Source organism: Lactuca sativa, chromosome 4, assembly GCF_002870075.4.
Source record: "Lactuca sativa cultivar Salinas chromosome 4, Lsat_Salinas_v11, whole genome shotgun sequence".
Taxonomy (NCBI): Eukaryota; Viridiplantae; Streptophyta; class Magnoliopsida; order Asterales; family Asteraceae; genus Lactuca; species Lactuca sativa.
In genome coordinates, this window is record NC_056626.2 from 250482130 (window position 1) to 250489746 (window position 7617).

The 7617-nt window shown below is 28.9% G+C and overlaps 1 long non-coding RNA gene across 3 annotated transcripts; it reads right to left on the reverse strand.

Annotated features, from left to right (window-relative positions):
- Positions 1-1424: 1424 nt before the first annotated feature.
- On the reverse strand, positions 1425-6881 carry LOC111912639 (uncharacterized). Of its 3 annotated transcripts, none has more exons than XR_002857232.3 (5): positions 6171-6876; positions 3156-5967; positions 2979-3053; positions 2566-2897; positions 1425-1700 (listed from the first exon to the last, which is right to left on the reverse strand). It is a non-coding gene; the product is annotated as an uncharacterized LOC111912639 (long non-coding RNA). The 3 variants fall into 3 exon arrangements; XR_002857231.3 differs by lacking the exon at positions 1425-1700 and adding an exon at positions 2080-2277 and having other exon boundaries at positions 6171-6875; XR_002857230.3 differs by lacking the exon at positions 1425-1700 and having other exon boundaries at positions 2419-2897; positions 6171-6881.
- Positions 6882-7617: the final 736 nt, after the last annotated feature.

Below are 7617 nucleotides of genomic sequence, written 5' to 3' on the forward strand. Positions count from 1 at the left end.
AATTTAAAAAATGTGTTTGGTTGATTTAGTTTCCAAAAAAATTCCAAGAAAATGAAAATTTTCTATTTTTCAAATTGGAAAAGTGTTTTTTACAATTTTCCAAAGTTTTCTAAAGTTGTAAAATGGAAAATAAAAAGTCCATCGATTTCAACCAAACCCGATTTCTAAAATTTTTATTGAAAAGCAAATATGAAAACTCAACTCTATTTTCTGCAAACATTTTCTAAAAAAATGAAAATAATTTCCATAACCAAACGCACCCTAAACTATTTCAATTTACCGTATTTTACATTTCGTTATCCACAAAGATTTTAATTTATATGTTTAGTATGTTTATGTTTATAAAAAAGGTGCAATATTGTAATTTTCGAGATCCCACTCAAATAAAATTTAATTTTTTGTTCTTATTATAGAATCTTAACTCAGATTACTAAGTAATACTTGATTGTTGATAGCAATCCTCCTTGCTGTTCATCGGAGTAACAATTATTCTCGTTGGTTTTCAATGTACATTACATACATAGTTCTTTGTTTTCTGTGTGTAAATATCCATCTTTTCACAAAAGGCTAAAAAAAAAAGCTAAACCAATACACAATAATGTCAAATACTTTGTATAAATCAGTAGTAATGAAGACTAGCCACAAACCAGTAAACAGATTATGCACAAATTTAAAATCAAATTAGTAACCACTTGAATAATAAAACATAAAATTGTTGATTGACCATTAACAACTATTTTCAAGATCACGTTTTTAATTCATGTATTAATGCTTAGTAGTTAGTACATATATTGCATCGGGTATATAATGTTGAATAACTTAAATTCAATGTAGTTTGTGTTATAGGCATATTTTGAATGACTCATTCTATTCCATCATAGTAACCATTTAATCGTTATTTTTTTTTTTACATTGTATTATCAAAAAATAAAATTTAAGTATTAAATCCAACGTTCATAATTTTACTAAATCCATCTTATCGAAACATGAATCTGGTATGTTTTTGGTTATAAATGATTATAGTTGGGATGAAGGCGTTTAAAAGATTTTGCAATAAAATTTAATTGAATGATGAGAATATTAATTTTAGGTTGAGAATAGTTGTCTAAAAAAGACGTATATGACTTGCATTGTAAATGAACTTTTTTAGCAATATACTTACAAAGCTTGTGACATGAGTTTTCTAAAATTGCATTTTGCCTTTTTCATATAATTGATTGATTGTTTTAAATATTAAAAACCATAGAAAAAAACGTTTACTTTTTCATATCAAGACTCAAGCTCATTTGCCATTTGTTTGAAATTTCCTATCTACATATAATGTTAAGATCATTTTAACCCAATGTATTCAATTATTAAGAGAACTACAACTAATGTAACAAATTAGATCTTCAATTGCATGTCTTCATTGAAATACCAAAAAATTTCAAGACAAGAATACCATTTAATTTGATTCTTTTCTTAATCTCATGTAGATAATGAGAATGTCAAATAGAAAGCAGACTCCAAACGAGCTGCAGTTGTAGTTAATTCCTAAAATGACAAAAATACCCTTCTTACAGATACACCCATAACCTCCTGCTAAATTTAGAATACAAAGAGTACCTACCAATTGCAGATGATATCTTTTTCCACTAATTGCCTAAAATGCCCTTTCCTTTTAGTAATTATTTTACCTTTAATATACCAAATGCCATTACCTATATATAGTGATACAAGAAAACATAATTAAAAAAAACTTCTGAAAAGCCAACACTCTATTTTAGAATTCAGTTTTTTATTTAACCCTACACTTATAAGAATAAAAATGGGAGAAATTTCAAGTTTAACAAAAAAAATAGGAGAATTTTTCAAGCAGACTTGTTTTTCTATTTGATACCTTGACAAATACGACAAAGTCATTATAACTTTAGAAGAAGAAAAATATGAAAATATGGCAATCGTTTCTAATAGCAAGTTAATTCATTACCTTTTCCTTGCATTAGTGTGTTATAAAAACAGGAAGTTCATGAACACATCAATTACCACACACACACACAAACAAAAGACACATAAAGAAAATACCAATGTACTTTGGAATATATATAGCAACATACTTTAAGCCGATTCTCATTTTAGGCAATGTACTTGTAAGCTAAATAGCAAATAAAATTTTCCAATACATTTTGCCAAAAAAAAATCATTACAACTTCAAATAGTAATATTAGAATACAAAAACATTGCTAACTTGAACTAAAGTACGTTGCTATTGTGCGTAAAAGTGTGCATTTCCATATCCTGAAGAAACACACACACACACGATAAAATAACTCATTTTCGTTGTTCCTATTTTAGTTACTTACAACTTACAAACATTAAATATTATAATATACTATATATTAAGTTTTATAAAAATAAACACAAGTAAATGCAATAATGTATAAAAAGTTGGAACTTTAGATTAAAATAATTAATTAATTAACTATTAGGAATAATAAATAATCATAGTTGTACATCCAACAAAATAAATAACTATTTAACGAAGAGGTGAAAAAGGGTAAAAAGGTAAATTTTGTCGAAGATTACCCTAATATATTCGGTTCTGAGTGTTGCTTTACATTGAGCAAGAATTTCCATCAAAGGTGCAATTGCTTATTTTGTCTCTTTACGGATTGGAGCCGAATTCTTCTTGGACATGATTTGTGTGATAAATTCACAAACTAACATCCAAAGATATTATCGTCAAATGCTTTCATCATATCAATATTATAGGATGACAAGGGCATTCACGTCTTTTTATATAAATGTTGACCTCCAAATTATCAAATTCACGAGAGAGGATATTATCTTCAAATTATTTCATCATATCACATGGCCCAGCTCCAACTCCAACTAATATGATAGATAGTGGAACCTTACTGTAAAAGAAAGTATAAATTATAAATTATAAATTATAAATTATAATTTGTAAATTATAAATAATGATTAATATACTATACCATCTCCAAAACCATAACAGGGAATTTAAATCATCTCCAATATGATGAAGAATTTTTCTGTTGAAAGACTTGAACCTATTTGTAAGGAAATGGTTAGTTAGACTTAGTGTGCTTCTTTTACAATATCACATCACAATGAAGGAAAAAGAACAAAAAGGGTAATAACGTAAATATTACCGTCCATTCATTGCTCTTAGTGAAGTTGATACCAACAATTAGGTTAGATGATTTTCACAAAGATGTTGCCAAAGTAACATTGGGTAAGAAATAGATGATGTATATAGGTGATATGGGTGATCATATCAAGACTTTTATCATTCATCACATTCTGTCGTTTATACCCACAAAAAAAAAAAAAAAAAAAAAAAAAAAAAAAAAAAAAAAAAACCTATAAAAACGTCTGGTTTATCTACAAGATGGAAGAACATGTGGGTTTCTGTTCCCAACATCAAAATTGATGGTGAATTATTGTGAGCTAGGGAAGTTGAGGGTGATGTGAGTGTGGCTTCCTTTGTGGAAATCGTAGAAAAAGTGTTACGTTTACGGGATGCATTAAAGTTGAAAAAGTTTTGGCTATCATGTCATGCTTTCGGTAATGAATCTCAAATATATTCATGAATTTCTTATGCAATCAGGCACAAAGTTAAGAAGCTTTCTGAGATCGTTTTTAACATGCCTTCATCTGTGATTTCTACATCTATGTTTAAGAACTTAGCCTGAAAATAAGAATGAATTGTGATTTTGAAATTACATAAACATGTTTCTTTTCCATGATTGAAAACCTTACGCATGATTCTTGTTCGGTTTCTGGATCATGGTTAGAAAGAAAAAAAAAAACTCTCAGGCTGTCTCGTTCTAAAAGAATTGGATTTGGAAGACTGCAAGTGTCTATATTTGGAGAACATTTTAATTTCCAGATCTACCTTAAAGAGGTTAAACATTTATGATCCAATATTTTTTTGATGCAGTTGATGGTTTTCATGCAGTTAAGATCAAGATTAATACACCAAATCTTAGGTATTATAAATATAATGGACATTTAAAACACAAGAATCTCTTGAGTAATATATTGTCCCCGGTCAAAACATGGATTCGTATGGCAAGTGCAGAAAATGTATTTCGAGTTCATGATCTAATCAATCAACTTCAAAATGTCATAATGTCTTTACATTATGTGGTCTTACCTTGGAGGTAATTAACAACCTAATCTACATATTAAATGAAATATATAGAAATTTGCATCTTTGAACAAGATTGATTGATAGACTAACTTTTGTGTTTTTCTTTCCCATGATAAAACTCTTTTATTTATAGATAATACCTATTTTTCCTATATTCCAAAATTTGACCCATCTTGTGCTGATTTTGGAAAATCCAAATAGATTGTTTCGTAAAGAGCATTACAATCTCTGTTTCTTTGAGAAGGATTACTCTTTTACCAAAACTGAAAAAAGTAAACAGTAACAAGACAGAAGGAAAGCAAATACACCTGAGAAATAAAGAGATTGTAGAATTAGACAGAAGGAAAGCAAATCCAGTAGTGCTCTTACACCCACTTCCCAAGTTCAACTTAACGAAAGGAAAAAAAAAAAAAAAAAAAAAAAAGAAATTGGTGGAAGTGAGAAGAAACTAAAAGAAATTAGTGTTCTTGAGTTTCATTAAAAGAAGTGGAAAAAAATGGAAGGATCACTTTTCCTCCTAACTTTTCTTTCAATTTAGAAGGATTTTGAGAGAAAGAACAAACTGTTCAATTTCCTTCCACTTCTCTCAAACTCAAGAACACAAAAGACGTTTCTTTTTTTTTCTTTCTTCTTTTCTCTCCTTACTTTCTTTTCTCTTCTTTTTTTCTCTTTGCTACAACTCGGGAACTAGGAGTTAAGAAACAATCTATCCGGATTTCCAAATTCAACACAAGATGAATCAAATTTGGAAACTTAAGAGGATGGTTATTATCTGCAAATAAAAGTCTTCTTATGGGAAAAAAAAAGACACAAAACGCAAAAGCCAGCTTATCAATCTTGGTTCAAAAAGACGAATTTCCATATATTCCATTTAAAATATAAATTAGGTTATCAATTACCTCAAAAGTTAAATCACATCCCATCAAAGACATCATGGCATTTTGAAGTTGATTGAGTAGATCATAAACTCAAGATGTATTTTCAAGACTAGCAATATGAATACACGCTTTGACCAGGAATGATGTATTACTCAAAAGATTCTTATGTCCTAGATGTTCATTATATTTATAATACCTAAGATTTGACATCAATCTTTATCTCAACCCCATAAAAACCATCAATTGCATTAAAAAATATTGGATCATGTATGGTTAACCTCTTTAAGGTAAAACTGGAAATCAAAATGTTCTTTAAGTACGGCCACTTGCAGTCTTCCAATTCTTGTAGAACTAGGCAGTCTGAGAAAAATATTTTTTTTCTTTATAACCATCATCCAGAAACTGAACAAGAGTTATGCTCAAGGTTTTCACGTAAGGAAAAGAAACATGAGATAGAATTTCAAAATCACAAATCATTCTTATTTTCAGCTAAACTCTTAAAAGTAGACCTAGAATTAAAAGATGGAGATACGTTAAAAACAGTCAAAAAATCTCATCAACTTTGTGCCTGATTGCATAAGAAATCCATGAATACATTTGAGATTCATTATCGAAAGCATGACATGATAAACCGAACTTTTTCAACTTTAATGCATCCCGTAAATGCAACACTCTTTCTAAAAATTCCACAAAGAATGTCACAACAATCATCATCAATTTTGATGTTGGAAACAGAAACTCATATGTTTTTCCATCTTATAGATAAGATAGACATCTTTATACTTCTTTTATGGGCATAAACATCATAATGTAATAAATGATAAAGTCCTTATAAGATCGTCCATATCACCTATATCCTCAATTTATTGTTGCTTGTCGCCTATTTGTGTGTTCACTCATGGTTTGCCCCTTTGATTTCCAAAACAAAACCTACATGCAAAACATTCAAGCTTATTACCTTCTTGAGAATCAATTAAACTAAACACTTTCAAAAAAATAACAACTTAACTAGATCATAAAGGCATTATAACACAGAAAACAAGATGTATAATAGGCCATATCGATTACTTTAAACCAGGAACTTTTATCATTTAGAAGGTCAAACTAAGCACTTGAAAATCGATATAAATTACCTACAACTTAAACCAAATTCAACCAATGAAGAGTAGTAGTTTTTGAGTTGTGCCCTAGTCAGTGTTAAGCTTCCAGTTCTCATGGATGACCATTAGAAACCTAGATACAAGTCTGAATCTGAGGTTCTTCTGGGAGGCTTGACGGCGTATCCATAGATAAAGTGGAATTGCAGCATCAACGAAAAGCATTGAATGGATTGCAACGGACATGGCCTCCATCCTGTCCGCTCAAATCAATAAGAATAAGTTAACTTCCCAGATCCAAAATGGAGGTAGGCGCCGACACCGGCAGCGGTGGTCTTGATCGGAGGAGGAGGAGGATCGCCGGTGGAGAAAAAAGGAGCTGTGCTGGAGTAGCGAAGGAGAGCGATACAGGGAAGAGACGAGAGTTGGATATAAAAGTAATTTAAGAAGTTATAAGTCGATAAAAACGAAGAATGCGACTTTGAAAATCTTCCTTTTTTACCTCAGCCAAAAAATTTGAAAAAGATTTTGTAGCCAAACAGCTTATTAACTAGTTTTATATTGGTGTAATAAAAAAATATTAGTTTTATTTTGTTCTATATCATTCGTTATGATGTAATTTGTGAAGATACATTTAACAACAATGATAAATCTATCCAAATAAACAACATATGAATAAAGAAAAATAAATAGAATAAAAAGAATAGCAATCCATTAACACACAATGCAATCCATATACAAAACATGTTTCACAACTAAAATAGGATGATTTTACAAAGTATAATACCCTAATGAAAAAAAAAAAAAAAAAAAAAAAAGAAAAGAAGAATGTGATGATTATGTTGAAATTTTGAAGCAGAATACCCTTGAAAAGCAAATATGAAAGTAGAATGTTGTAATAGAAAAAAATGAAAGTGGGAATTTGGATATTATAAAACACAAATAAAAACAAGTATATTATTTATTGCATTAAGTCCAAAACTAAATGAGAACAAATTTATAAAAGGTTAGAACTTAAAAGTCAACAAAAAAATCATAAGCAAAATATTAAATAATGCTCGACCAATTGTCAAATAAATAAATTGTATAAAATTCTAATTTACACCCTCACGAGACAATTACAAGCATACAAAATTACATAAGTTAAACATATGAAACAAAAAAAACCAATCATAAACATAATTTAACAAAACATAGAACAATAAAACTAATGAAAAAAAAACCTTCAGCAGTCAAGTAATAACTTGAGTTAATATTATTTACCATAGAATTAGACTTGTCAGATACATCAACTTCATGATTATTAGAAACAACCTAATATTAGTATAAACAAGATATATAACTAAATATGAGATATAAAGATAATAATTTATAATGTATAATAGAAAACACACATAATAACGTCGTCATACATAAATATATTACATGTTTATATACTAACCTACAAATATATAGTACATACTTATATACTAACATATGTTGT